Source organism: Podarcis bocagei (assembly GCF_964188305.1).
Source record: "Podarcis bocagei genome assembly, chromosome: 12".
Classification (NCBI taxonomy): domain Eukaryota; kingdom Metazoa; phylum Chordata; class Lepidosauria; order Squamata; family Lacertidae; genus Podarcis; species Podarcis bocagei.
In genome coordinates this window covers 31,715,545-31,723,230 of record NC_138137.1, presented here as the reverse complement: position 1 = coordinate 31,723,230, position 7,686 = coordinate 31,715,545, and positions in this window count along the sequence as shown.

Below are 7,686 nucleotides of genomic sequence, written 5' to 3'. Positions count from 1 at the left end.
TACTGCCCTTCATCGTAAGATCTGAAGGTGGTTCACAAAACCCTTATTAGTGTGCCTCCTCCATGAGAGGTCTAGAAGGTGGCAACTGAGATTTTTCCCAACTGGATCCTTCAGATGGAGAATGAATGACACCTTGTTAAGAGATCAAGAGATTGTGAAGAAGGCCCAAAAAACACTAAAGGACTACTTTGAAATAAACTTGAACACTACAGTGGAGAAAAGAACAATCTGGGATGCAAGTAAAGCTGTAATGAGAGGGTTTCTGATTCAACAGAATTCGATAAAAAGAAAATATTGGAATGGAAAAAAAGAAAAAATTTTAGAGAAAATAAGTGAAGGAGAGAAAAAGCTGAGAATCAAACCGAAGTCTAAAGAGGTGCTAAGAGAGATCAAATTTCATCAAGCACAATATTCAAAACTGATCAATCAAGAGATTGAATGGAAAATCAAACAAATGAAGCAGAGATCGTTTGAATCAGCAAATAAATGTGGAAAGTTGCTGGCTTGGCAGTTGAAAAAAAGACAAAAGTTAAATACGGTTACAAATTTGGAGATTCAAGGAAAAATAGTTCAGAAACCAGAAGAAATAAGAAAGTGCTTCCACAGATACTTCAAAGAGCTCTACGCACAGGGGCCTCAGAAAGAATCGGAAATGGATCAATTCTTGGAAACAAATGGACTACCTAAAATAAGTCAAGATAAAAGATCAATTCTTAACAGCAAAATAACTCAACAGGAAATTGAAGGTGCCATCCAAAACATGCAGCTGGGCAAATCTCCAGGCCCGGATGGACTCACCTCCAAATATTATAAGACTTTGAAGGACTTCTTGATACAACCGTTGCTGGAGGTTTGTAACCAGATCATGGAGGGGAGGAAGGCACCGGAAACGTGGAAAGAAGCATTTATCACATTGATTCCCAAGTCAGAAAGGGAAAAGACTCAGCTTAAGAACTACCGTCCCATCTCACTCCTGAATGTGGATTACAAAATTTTTGCAGACATTTTAGCAAGTAGACTTAAAAATGTACTAAATGAAGTAATTCACAAGGACCAAGCAGGCTTTCTCCCTGGTAGACACATGTCTGACAATACCAGGAACATTATTGATATATTGGAGCTGTTGCGAATTAGAAACACAAGGGCTGCTTTAATCTTTATTGATGCGGAGAAAGCATTTGACAACATTTCTTGGATGTTTATGAAGAAGAACTTGAAAGGGATGGGAGTGGGACGGGGGTTTGAAAATGGACTAGAAGCAATTTATTCAGAACAAAAAGCTAAACTGATAGTGAACAATGTGGTATCGGAGGAACTCCAAATTGAAAAAGGGACACGACAGGGGTGCCCTCTATCCCCTCTGTTATTTATTTCTGTTCTGGAGGTATTGCTGAATATGATTAGGGAGGACCAGTTGGTGCAAGGTATAGTGGTCGGAGCGAAACAATACAAACTGAAAGCTTTCGCAGATGACTTAGTCTTGACATTACAGGAGCCAGAATCTAGCACAAAAAGAGTTTTGGAACTTATCCTGGAGTTTGGTCGGGTGGCGGGATTTAAGTTAAACAAACAAAAAACTAAGGTTTTGGTCAAAAATCTGACACCTACAGAGATAGAGGGGTATCAGAAAGAGACAGAGCTAAGTGTGGTTAAAAAAGTGAAATACCTGGGAGTATCCTTGTCCACTAAAAATTTAAACCTTTTCAAAGATAACTATGAAAAATGTTGGTTGGAAATTAAAAAAGACTTGGATATATGGTCAAGATTGAAACTTACCTTGTCAGGCCGAATCGCAGCTATAAAGATGTGTGTTTTGCCAAAAATGTTATTCTTATTTCAAACCCTTCAGGTCGTGGACAGAATGGAATGCTTTGGAAAATGGCAGAAGGATATCTCTAAGTTTGTCTGGCAGGGCAAAAAGCCCCGAATAAAATTTAAAATACTAACCGACTCAAAAGACAGAGGGGGGTTTGCCCTGCCGGATTTAAGGTTGTACTACGAAGCTGCAGCCTTCTGCTGGTTGAAGGATTGGTTTCTGTTGGAAAACACCGATGTCCTAGATCTGGAAGGGTTTGATAATGTGTATGGTTGGCATGCATATTTGTGGTACGACAAGGCGAAGATTCATAAATTGTTTAAAAACCATATTGTCAGAAAATCAATTTTTGCCGTCTGGATGAAGTACAAGGATCTATTAGAAAGTAAGACCCCGAGGTGGTTATCACCTGTGGAAGCCAAGATTTCTAAAAAAAGGCCCAATATGGAGGCCTACTGGCCAAAATATTGGGAATTGATTGAAAGAGTTGGAGATAATTGGAAGCTCCAAAGCCAGGACAAACTAAAAGGTAAGGTGCGAGATTGGTTACATTATGCTCAAATTCAAGAGGTATTCAAAATAGATAAAAAAGTGGGTTTCCAGTTGGAGAAATCGAAACTGGAGACGGAGTTACTAGAACCAAAGACTAAGGTACTTTCTAGGATGTATGACTTGCTGCTTAAATGGAATACACAGGATGAGACAGTTAAATCTGCTATGATAAAATGGGCACAGGATGTAGGACACAACATTATGTCTGAGGACTGGGAAAGGTTATGGAACACCGGTATGAAATTCACGGCATGTAGTGCCTTGAAAGAGAACATTATGAAAATGGTATACCGGTGGTACATGACCCCAGTCAAGTTGGCTAAAATATATCATCTCTCTGATAATAAGTGTTGGAAATGCAAGGAGGCAGAAGGTACTTTCTTTCACCTCTGGTGGACCTGCCCGAAAGTAAAGGCCTTTTGGGAAATGATACATAATGAGCTGAAAAAGGTATTTAGATATACCTTTTCTAAGAAACCAGAGGCCTTTCTCCTGGGCATGGTGGACCGGAAGGTGACAAAGAAGGACAGAACCTTGTTTATGTATGCAACCACAGCAGCTAGGATTCTTATCGCAAAGTTCTGGAAGACACCAGATTTACCCACACTGGAGGACTGGCAGACGCAGCTGATGGACTACATGGAGTTGGCAGAAATGACTGGCAGAATTCGAGATCTGAGCGAAGAAACAATGGAGGAGGACTGGAAAAAATTTAAGGACTATTTGCAAAAACATTATAAGTTGTTTGAATGTTAAGTTTGCGCACGATTAAGAAACGTTATGCTTCTGCAATTTATTTTAAGTAAATGATAAAGTAAGCATTGATGGGGAAAAAAAAAAAACGAGACAAATTAGAAACAAAATATTATGTTTATTAAGAGTGTTAAAACTAAATTACATATCTTTGAAATTGGTAACATAATATATTTAAAGGTATAACAAGATGGGAAACAAGATAACAAATTGCTGAACTGGCTAGAACAATGAATGCAATGCTGAGAGGATGTGAGGAGGTCCAAAAGTGAACTCTTGAAGGACGTTACGAAAAATTTCTTAATTCCTTTTTTTATTTTCTTTCATATATATATATATAAAAAATGTTTCTTGCATGTTGCTATGTAAACAAATTTGTTAACCTATGAAAAGAAACGCAATAAAAATCTTTATAAAAAAAAAAAAAATAGAAGGTGGCAACACCAAAGTGGGCCTTTTCTTTGGTGGCTCCCTACTTGTGGAATGCTCTCCCCAGGCAGGCTTGCCTGGTGCCTTTGTCCCCTATTCAGGCATCAGCAAAAAAAAACCCCATTCCTCTTCTTTCAGGCCTAAACAATCTATAGTGGTACCTCGGGTTAAGAACTTAATTCATTCCAGAGGTCCGTTCTTAACCTGAAACAGTTCTTAACCTGAAGCATCACTTTAGCTAATGGGGCCTCCCGCTGCCTCCAGAGTACAATTTCTGTTCTCATCCTGAAGCAAAGTTCTTAACCTAAGGTACTATTCCTGAGTTAGCAGTGTCTGTAACCTGAAGCATCTGTAAGCCAAGGTACCACTGTATGGCCTTTTAAACTGTGGGGGTTATTTTGATTGTTATTATGGTATGCATTTTTGTGTTGTTATATTGTAAACTGCCCTTTGATCTTTGGATGAAGGGTGGTATAGAAATTTAATAAATAATAATAATAGCATTTATTTTGAATCAAATGCATCTGATTTCAATATCATTCTTAGGAACGAAACCCAAATCCAGACCTTCGGTATGAATTAAGCTGCTGATGCAAGCTGTATGTTTTTTTTTTCATTTGAGAGATATTGGTGATGTGCTTAGCAATTAATAAGAGCAACCTTGCAGCTGACAATACACATTCATTTCAACAACTTATTTAGTCATTTAGTGCAACAGACCAGCGTGGTCTCAAATAGCGCCATCTGGTGACTTCAAATACATTTTCTAGGCTATGAAGGGATATAGAAAGTGAAGTGTATGCCATTTCCTGCCCTATCCTAACACCTCTGCTTTAGCCCAAGAGTACTCAAATATGCTATACTATACTTTGAGAGAGAGAGAGAAAAATCATATACCTGCTATCAGACATGCTATCTTTATTTACGATGACAGACAGAAGCTGCATGAATGGATAAGCAACTCCTATATCTATGAACTGCTGGACAGTTATGGTTCACTGCGTGCTTGAGTTATACTTGGGCAATTTGGCACATATCATGTAGAAAACGCAGTAAACTGCTCGCTCATGATTTTGCTGAGATTTTTGCGAAGCTGTCATTCTTATTTTCGGCCTTCACTCGACTGAGATTAAACATCTCGTCTATTCCCTTCTCCATCCTTCTGCAACCACCGCTGCTAAATTTCTAGATGTGCTTGGGGAGTCGAAATCAACATAATAGCTACAAATTCACCCATCCCGTGGGTTTGTCTAGACAACTGCAATGATTTTAAACAAAATGAAATGATTTCTTTTTTGGGGGGGTAAGCCTAATCAAGTCAGGAGCTTGCATATTGTGTATTTGACAATGTCTCTGTTTTTAATAGGATCAGAACAGACTGTCAGCAAAGGAATATACTGCCCATTGATAAAAGTGTTGCTAGCTTTCCTACAGATTACTTATGACGGTAGTCCTTCCTCTCCTTTTCCTTTCCTTTTTTTCTTTTTTTTGGCTTCCAGCTTTTCTCTTTGCACTGAAAATCATCTTTACAAAACACATTGCAGTTCATTTCACACTGTGTTAATTGTGTAACACACTGTAACTATTACCTCTACCAGTCACAATTGCTTGTCTAATGGAAAATGATGAATTTAACAAGGAATTATGAGATCTGTTTGATCCTGGAATGAACATGTGGCTAATGATGCCTGTTGGTTGAAACACACTTCTCTTATGCCATTTTTTTTTAAAGGAACTGAACAGGAGAAATATAAAATAAATCAGAACAGTAACTGCCCATTTTCAACTTACTGAAGAAATGTTTCCCAGGCAGGTCGACATAGAGCCAATTCACACATTCAGGGGAAAGCATATGGTACAACCAACCCAAGCCTGGAGCACCACAACATGCATGTAAGGATGGCCTTTTTCCAAGTTCTCCCACATCACAATATCCCCTGTGTGGCACTTAATTTGACAACAGCAGCTCATTGATTTTAGAATTGTAATTCTAAGGTCTCCCAAATCCACCTCTACGATTTCTGAGCTGCTAAACAAATCCTTCAGCAGGCAGAGAGGATGAGACCACTGTTAGCAAAATCTACTATGACATCCAATCAGCCATGCACTGTGAGACGGTGGAGGGAAGGGATATAGTTCAGTAGCAGTACATATTTTACATGTGGAAAGTCCCAGGCTCAGTCTTGGCAGAATGATGTTGGTGGAAATGCTCCTTCAGGTATACTGGGTTGGGGCCGTTTAGGACAGGGGTCAGCAAAGTTTCTGTGGCTTGGGCCGGTTCACGGTCCTGCAGACGCCACGGTGGGCCGGAGTGCTATTTCTGGCGCACCTTCTGTCTCAAAAGAGGCATGCGCAGCTTCCCATTGGCTGCAGGAGCTTCCTGCAGCCAATGGGAAGCCGGCCAGTGTCACAGAAGGTGGTCCCCGCTCTGCTCCATGCTGGTTTAGTGCGGTGCACGGGAGCCAACCGAGAGGGCTGTGGGGGTCCCTGAGCAGACGGCAGGGGCCCATGGGCTGGTTAAATGACCCCCATGGGCCACTTGTGACCCATGGGCCTTAGGTTGCTGACCCCTGGTTTAGGGCTTTAAAGGTCAGCACCAACACTTTGAATTGTGCTCAGAAACGTACTGGGAGCCAATGTAGGTCTTTCAGGACCAGTGTTATATGGTCTCAGCAGCCACTCCCAGTCACCTCTCTCTTAGATTAAGGTCTACCAGACTTGCATGTTGAGCACACTGCTTTATGGAAGTGAGTCATGGGCAACTTACACCCACTATGAGCAATGCCTTCCATGTGCGCTGTGTCAGGAAGATATTAGACACCACATGGTAGGACAGGGTCTGAAACAAAGATGTGCTCTCCCAAGCCCACATTCCCCACATGTTCACACTTCTGTCTCAGCGGGGAGTTGGCTTCAAGCGCTTGGCCTGTTGGCAGACCAACTCTGCATTACAAAGATGTCTGCAAATGTGACATGAAGACTGGCAACATTAACCCCACCGTTTGGGAGACAGACAGTCAGGTTGTGTGTCCGCAGACGTGACCAGGGGAAGAATGACCCCTGGGAGGAGTGTAGAGAAAATAAACACCATGGTGCAGCTGTAGCAGCAAAATTGTACTCACTCATCTGCTCCACCTACAAGAAAAAAAGTCTCTACCACCACAGCAAGGGATGCGGGTGGCGCTGTGGGTTAAACCACAGAGCCTAGGGCTTGCCGATCAGAAGGTCGGCGGTTCGAATCCCCACAACGGGGTGAGCTCCCATTGCTAAATCCCTGCTCCTGCCAACCTAGCAGTTCGAAAGCACGTCAAAGTGCAAGTAGATAAATAGGTACCGCTCCAGCAGGAAGGTAAACGGCGTTTCCGTGCACTGCTCTGGTTCGCCAGAAGTGGCTTAGTCATGCTGGCCACATGACCCAAAAGCTGTACGCCGGCTCCCTCTGCCAATAAAGTGAGATGAGCGCCGCAACCCCAGAGTCAGCCATGACTGGACCTAATGGTCAGGGGTCCCTTTACCTTTACCACCACAGCAAGGGTCTGTAGCTCTCCAACAGTTTACTTTGCCCCCGAAGGCACACTCTTCTCCTGAGACAGACAGAGGCCAGCAACTCTCTCTTTGTCAAGCCAATCCCCACTCCAAGTCACTTCTCAGGAGCTCTAACAAGCTGCTTATATAACTACCTGATAGCACTCGGTTATCTCCTGTTCTGCCATTTGATTTGAATTCATCTTTAGTGCAAATCCATGACCTCTCTCATCCTGCCCCATGTTTTCAGACTCATGTAGATGGTAAATCTTGCTCGGGAAAGATTCCTTAGTTTTCAACTTTACAACGCTTTTCAAAAAGCAGATGTGCAAGCCACTTGAATTTCATCATATTGTCACCCCAATCTCTGGTCAGTGGGAGACTCCATGGGTTACAACACTAACCCCGGGTTGAGTTTCCTTGAAATGAAGGTCAGTGGAGCCTGTGGTGTCTTTAGGATATATGGTATTATTTAAATATATATACAACCTGAGGATAGTATGGAAGGGCTCACAGCATTGACACTCCAACAGATCTTGCTTCTCCATTAGGTTTTCAGAGAAGCCCCAAACCCTAGCTTTGGATTCATTACACTGAGGCTGGATCTAGAC